Below are 7943 nucleotides of genomic sequence, written 5' to 3' on the forward strand. Positions count from 1 at the left end.
TATCTGTATAAGATTATGGTCGCTGTGTGTGGTGCTTATAACCTTCATAGTTCCCAGCTTTCCCCGAAGATTCTCAGTGGCGAATACATAGTCCAATATCTTGGTCTGCTCTCCTCTCTTCCAGGTTGTTGTTGGAGGGATGTCACCCTTTAGATGACTGTTGATTATGTTGATGTTTCTTCTTTTTAGTTCCTCCCTCCAGCGAAACCCTCTCGATACCTTTGCTGTGGGATTTATTGGTAGGCTATTTATTAGTTCTTGTTTCATGTTAAAGCATTCAATATTCAGGTCACCACATACCAATAAATGTAGCTTGCTGTAAGCAACCCTTGCCTCGTCAATGTGGTTCATGACCGTTTTAGGAAAGTTTATCGCCATTGATGAAGCCGAGTTCCAGTAGAGGTTACAGACTATGAGCCACCCAGGTTATTGCACACTCTGATGTTTGTTTTTTAATGTCACAAACTGAGCTAAAGAAGTTGGATTCTTCATGGAGCACATCGTCCATCCATAGGATCTCTTGATGGCCATAATCATCCCTACCATAGGGCGCCCGGCAGCCCCTTTCAGAGGAGGGTTTAAGTAGATTTCAAATCCCTCCAGGTTTGGCACCTCCCACAACCGGGTTTCCTGGAGACACAATACTTCATATTCTTCTACGGCCAGATAGCCTTTCCAAAAAAGGTGTGAAAATCCCATGGTATTCCAAGAGCCAAATACCAATTCTTCATAGGGGATGGCCTGTAAATGCTGTGAACATTATGACTAAGAGGCCAGCTTATCCGCTAGCCAACTCCAGTCTTCCTGGTCAGGTTCCTGTTGTTTTTTTCCAGATTGACTAAAGTGGACTTTACTTCCTCCTGACTTCTCTTGCGTATCCCACATGGGGGACTGGGTTTTCCGTCTCCTTACCTCCATACCGGTTTCTTCCTCATTGATGTTATTTTGACCAGTAGAAATCTTAATGAAGGTTAAGTCTTCTTCCTCTTGTTTTTTAGTCCAACAGTTGTCACCTTCTTGTTTGTTTCTCAGGTTTAAGTCATTGGCGTCCAATTCCTTTAGCCAAAACCCCATTGTAAGTAGTCTATGACCTTCTTTGTCCAAAAGGTCCTTTATTTTAAGTTCAGAAAAGTAAATCACGATTCTATCGAGCCGATGTTCCTCTGGGAACTCTATCAAGTGCAGGTCCCTCTATTGGACTACTCTGAGTTCTGAGAAGCTGAGGATGAGCCTCATGACAGCTCTGTTCAAGATCAGTTTATCATACATTTTCAGCACCCTCTCTTGAGTGAATCTGTATGTGTTGTTTGTGTCTTGTTTATCCATCCTTCTCGTGATTTTAAGGTTCTCGTTCTCTCTTTAGTTACTGATCTTGTTCCTGATGTTGATGCCACTTCTCGCCTCCCCATTAGATCCTTCCTTTTTTGTTCCAGTGTCTTGTATTCATCTCTTGCTTGTTGGTCTGGGTCCTTAAGGGCGTTTCCAGGTACCTGGACTTCCCTGTCCAGTGTTAAATGGACCTTGGATTTCCATCCTTTTCTTGGAGATCCTCTTTCAATGATCCGTTCCTTAGCCGTAACTCTGACTTTCAATGAGGCTCTTGTTTTAGGCTCATCCTCTTCTATAGGTGAAGTCCCTTCCTCTTCGATTAGAGAGCTCTGTTTATCGTCATTGTGCTTGTCCTCACATTCTAGACCCCGTTTGTGGGTCCCCTCTAACGTGTCGCAGCTGGCCACCTCAACCTCATCTGAGTAGGTCGAGAGGTTTACCAGTGCATCTAGGTCTTCTTGAGTCCGGACTGATTCCTTGCTAACCTCTGCTTGTTTCATGTCTCCCTGGGCAGATGTGGCATTTGGGGGTTGTTGCTTAAATGGTCTTTGGAAGACCGCCGATGTAGTTGGCTTCTTTATATTGCGAAAAATAGTGGTATTTAATGCACGCCTTCTCAATGCCCATAACCAAATGTCACGTCTGCCAAGTGCCTCAATGGGGGCCCCAGTACCTGCCCCTGTGTTTCCAGTCACCACTCAGCAGTCTTGTAACACAGCAATGTATTCATTTCTCTATTTTTATTCTGGGACTGAAAATGTGCGCTTTGCAGCACTTGAATTACAAGCTACGTTTTCTCTTCCCGCTGGTTATACAAAAGTGTTATCACCTCATTGCCTTCTAATATGGGTTTCAAAGGGCTTAGAGCTCTTCGGTGGGCATAGTGTTTAATCTCCCTGCTGGCTGACCGTCGCGTGACAATCGGCGGCTATAAACCTTATATTTTTACCTATTGTAATGTATGCACCTCACGGGTGCCTCAGACTGTTTTCGCTCTAAACAGGGGGACCCCAACCATCATGATGAAATGAGTCCCCACACTTCTTCAGCCGGGCCTGCCATTCACCCAATCACACAACAACATAACATTCACAAATTTCATTCCACCCTCAACACACAAATAAGGCATCATTCATTCAGAGACCCAACAGTCAACACACATATGCTCGCACTCACTCACTCACTCACTCACTCACTCACTCACTCACTCACTCACTCACTCACTCACTCACTCACTCACTCACTCACTCACTCACTCACTCACTCACTCACTCAGTCACTCACTCACTCACTCACTCACTCACTCACTCACTCACCTCCATTGACATACACTGTCTGCACACAACACACATGCATATGTACATACACATACAAACAGTGGTGCAAAGGCCATTGAGCAAGGCCATTGTGCAAAGGCCATTGAGCAGAGGAGGCTTTATCCCCCTTCCACCCTACCAAAATGTTGGGCTATGTTGACTTGACCTGGCTGAAATACAGAGCCTTGGCAGGACAGGACCTGGCACTGACACAGACAATAACCAGTGCTTGGGGCTGCATTTTTAGTAGAGGCCTGGCAATTACTAATTTAAAGTTTTTCATTGTTAGCACCTGCATCTGTATGCATACATTTGTAGGCACTTGCAATCATGATGGAGGTTAATATTTGCATGTCAAGGGAGTGATTAGCAGGGCATAAGGGAAAGGAGACAGCTCATTCTCACAACAGTTCTTATGTGTGTGTTTCAGACATGGGGAGAGTTAACAACCTTTAACATTGAAGCTGCACTAGAATAGTCTCATTTGAATAGGTAGAGGTTAGATTCACCCACATACAATTGTTGGTCCATCTCACAGTCTCTCAGTTAGCCCCTCTCACAACATTTGAAGGGTTAGCCCCCCCACAGAATGTGTGCCTAGTTGCACAAGTGACCTGCATACAAATACAGAAACACTCACCCAATAAAAAAAAATAAAATCGTACCCCTGTAGTAATGGCGGTTGGCACTCTGTCGTTTTGGCTTCCGACTCACTTGAGTTAACCCATTCCCACCTTGCGGCTCTGCACACGCTCTATACAGAAACCATGAAGCTGACTGAGCAACTTCCTAGTTCCCGTCTGTCGCACAGCAAAGCCGGAAAGCAACTCTCCCTGACTGCGGCCACAGAAGTCAGCCTGCCTGACAGCGGGGCCTGCACGCTGCACCACTCAGTCCAGCACTCTGGCAATGGCTGCTGACTTTCAGTCAGGCCAGCCAGTGTGAGGTACGGAGCCACACAGGTCCCGAACATGTTATGATCCCACAATTGGGGACCTTAAACAGCTCCTAGCGGCTGGGCTCAAAGACTCTCTATACAAACAAATTGTGGACAAACTGCACTGGCCTGACACACTAGCAGAAGGTGAGGCTATAACTGCTATATTAGAGCATTTACCACCCTCATCAAAGAGAAATACCCTGTCAAAGCTGACTGGTCAAAGATCGGCACAAGTAAACAAAATTAGTCAGAACCTCCCTCTGACTGCCTGTCTAGATTAACTGACTGTTTCACTAAATATTCCGGTATTGGAAATGCTGGGGAACAAGCTACACCTGCATTACTTTCTCATTTTGTGAATGATCTCCTTCCTGAAATTTCAAACAATATACAGAATGTGTAAAATGGGTGGCAGGCTGAAACCATTGAAAAAGCACTGCAAGCAAACTCAAATGCCAGGAGCAAGATGGGGCTACCTGCCTCATGGCTATTCAGGTCTAGCATGCTCAACAACAGACTGCCTCTGGCGGCTGGGGATGCCCGGGTAGCTCACACCAGCCCTATGCCCAACAGAATCCTCCACCACCTTTTGACCAGGGCCACCAGCCACAACAGAATTTTGCACACCCATTTTTGCCTGCCCAGCAATCCCTGCCAGAGCAACCTTTCTGCAGATATTGTAAGCAGACGGGCCATCTCATCCAGCAATGGCCTACCAAACCTTCCAGACCACGGCAATATGGTCCTGTGACTCTTCGCAATGATTTCATTCCTCCTAGCAGTTCTAATTGCTACACTAAACTCACACCACCTCCCCTTCCACCTCCTCCTTCTCCTAACCGGAGCTGCCAGGACATTCATATCTCCTATGGTCCAAAATGACATTACCAGAGGGATCATGCCATGCTGTTTGCTGCTTTGCTACCACTGGACCCACCTGGTCCCTATCTCAAATGTGACATCCAAGGGAAGAGAGTGAACTGTTTGATTTGCACTGGTGCCAGGCGCTCCACGCTGTGAGTGGCTGAATTTGCAAATGTGGATGTCTCAAAGGAAATTGTCAATGATGTTGGCATATCTGGCACTACTATCCCACACCCGGTATCAAACAAATTGTCTGTTTCCATTGGTCCCATCACTGAACACCATGCGTTTCTGTTAAGCCCTTGCTCACCTGCAAATCTGTTAGGTATTGATCTGCTATGCAAGATGCACTGGGCAATTTATTGTTCTCCTGATGGTATTTACCTAGAGGTTCCACAATCTAGACAAGCTGAATGTTTGTTTGTCCTCCAACAGCCCACTCACCCGGAGCCTCCTACAAAAAGCCTCCTTCACTGCTCATACCCGCACAAGTTACACAGGTACAACTCCTATTGACTCAGTGCCAGTGGCCCTGTGGGCGGCACATGCCAATGAGGTGGGACACATTCTCTCTGCTTCACTCTTAACGACTCTTAATCCAGAGGTGCCTCTCCCATGGGCGCCTCTGTTTAGAATATCACTTCAAGCTGAGGTGCTCATTCTCTCATACATCCCGCAGCACCCCCAAATTTTTCATTTGCTAGGATATTGCCTCTGCCTTCTTCTCTGTCCCCATCCACCAGGATTCTCAGTATCTCTTTGCCTTCACTAACAAGGGACATCAGCTCACCTACAGGTCCCTGCCAATGGGCTTTATTGATTCCACATCTCTCTTCTCCCAGATTCTGCAGAAGGACTTCCAGGATGTCACCTTCATTAGGGCTCCACTATGATCCAATACGTGGATGACCTACTGTTAGTATTACCTTCCCTTCAGGTCTCCCTCACCGACTCCAAAGTGCTCCTCACGTCCCTGGCAGCAAAAGGTCACAAAGTGAACAAAGCAAAATTGCAGCTCTGCCTACCTACAGTCCGCTACCTAGGACACAACATTTCCCATGGTGCCTTGCCCCTCCTCGAGTTTCCTGCATCTTACATTGTTCCATGCCTACCACTAAAAGGCAGCTGCGCTCCTTTTTAGGGATGAGTAATTTGTGTTGCCCCTGTATCCTTGATTTTGCCTGCACGGTTGCACCTATGCAGTGACGCTACATGACTTCCAGCCTGACAAGCTCACATGGTCTCCTGAAGCTTCCAGAGCATTAATCAAGATCAAGACTGCCCACTCCATTGCTCCTCGCCCTTCCTGGTGACTTTAAATCATTTACCCTGTTCTGTGATGAGAAAGAACGGTATGCCTTAGATGTACCCACATAGAAGCATGAGGACCTAGAATGCACTATAGCCACAGTTAGACCCTGTAGCCTCTGCGTTTCCTGAATGTCTCAGAGTGGTAGCCGCCACTGCTCTTCTTCGTACAAAAGGTGACAACATCTTTCTAGCACACCACATAAACGTAGCAGTACCACTCTCTGTATTATCACTCCAATTTAGGGGTAAAACACAACATCTATCTGCTGCATGTCTCACCAAATAAGAAAAACTGTTCCTCTCTGCCACCAACATCACTCTCATCAGATGCACCCCACTCAACCCTTCCTCCTTTCTGCCTACACCTGATGATGGTCACCCCCACGACTGCCTTGCAGCGGTTGACATTGTATCACCACCAAGAACAGACCTCAAGGATATCCCCCTGCCCAATGTAGACCTCATGCTCTCTGTTACTTGGTCTTGTCTTAGAGATTCAACAGGGAGTTGTGAGAAACCAGAAGGTGTCTCATCCACTAGTCCCCGGGGATCTGTCATCCAGGTGACCAGTACACAGCCATCGCTTTTGGATCCAGTTCCTGGGGATGGACCAGTGCAGGAGGATCACCTGGGTGAGGGGTCTTCGGGTTGTGGGAGTGGGATGCCGGAGGGTGAGATGCAATATCCCCTTCCCTATAACACCTATACCCCATTCTAACAGATACGATATTTAGGAACTTTACACCCCCTGACCCCCTCCCTTTACAACAGGAACACTTTCTCACGGACAGCCCGCTGTGAGAGAAAACAGACTAACACCCAAGCAGTATACCTGACATGGCCCCATACAATGGTCAGGCGAGGTCAGGCAATTACTGACCATCACACACACCTGACTTCCATTAAGCTTCCCCAAAGGCGGAGCCTAAGAGCACACTGTGAGCGAGGCAAAGCACATGAGGAAACAGCAGTTTCGAGACGGCAGCTGAATGAGAGAGAGGAAGGACGACAAAATAGAAGGGGATGGCAAGGAGGGAAGTTCCTTTGACCTTTTCGACAAGGAACCAATATTTTCACAAAACCTCAACATTAGAAAGTGTAAGACCAGGAAACCAGGCCAAAGAATCCTGCATTGTGTATCAGAGATACCCAGGGCCCTCCTGCGTCAATAATGAAATCGGGGAGAAGCAGTTGCCACTGTGATACCGTCCTTGGCTCCAAGAGCAAAGCAGTGTCAGTGAAATCAGCACAGCCGGTGAGTTGGGGCGACCGATACAAGTCCGGTCTGTGTTGAAGCCAAGGTTGCAAGCAGCAACATTGTATAACGAACGCTGGCATGAACATTATTAAATAAACCACATGTGATGAGACATGCAATTAAATTTGAACTGCTAATGAGTGATTGAACTTTAAAAGCAAGATACAATACCTTTAACAAAGTGGTCTGGCACCGTGTGGGTGTTCAGTCGAAAGTATCTGTAAGGTATCCAGCTGAGAATTGATAAAGTGAAAGTAGGAAAAGGTTATATAAAGAAGGGAACGAGTAATTGTCAATCCAAGTGGTCCTGAGACGGGTCAAGTAAAATCCCACGCACTGTCGAAAATCTTCGATTTTGATAAAGTAGATACATTTGGTCCGAGCCCAGTGGAGGGAGACCAATTGAAGGTTTTGTGTTAAAGTGTGTGTGAGCCCGGCATAGGGGGACCCGGGGTGAACAGTGAATCACCCGAGAAGTTGTATGCGTGAAATCCTAAGAAGAAAGGAACTTTAATGTTTGTAATGTTGTATCAGGCCCTCTGAGATAAGAGACTTTGCATGGCAAAGAGACTTTGGCATAGACGGTCCTGATGTTGAGGTTTGGAACTGCATCCTCGTGCTAGAGAAGCCAGAGGGCCTCATTACGACCTCGGCGGTAGCCATGCCGCCATTGGCGGCATGGCTGCCGCCAAAATCGCGTCCGGGTCCACAGAATGAGGAATTACCGGGCCATTCCTAGTTCGGAAGGCCCGGTAATTCCTCCCTCCAAGGACCCCGACCCGGTCCTTCCCCATTCCCATTTCAGCCCCTATGGGGCTGAATGAGAATGGGAGAGGGAGCAAACAACAGGCCATTACGAGTTGGCCCGTTGTTTGCTCCCTCTTCCCCTCGCGGGACCCGGTAAGCACGCCTGGTTTGACCAGGC

This window comes from Ambystoma mexicanum, chromosome 2p (genome assembly GCF_040938575.1).
Source record: "Ambystoma mexicanum isolate Mex_15411 chromosome 2p, UKY_AmexF1_1, whole genome shotgun sequence".
Lineage (NCBI taxonomy): Eukaryota > Metazoa > Chordata > Amphibia > Caudata > Ambystomatidae > Ambystoma > Ambystoma mexicanum.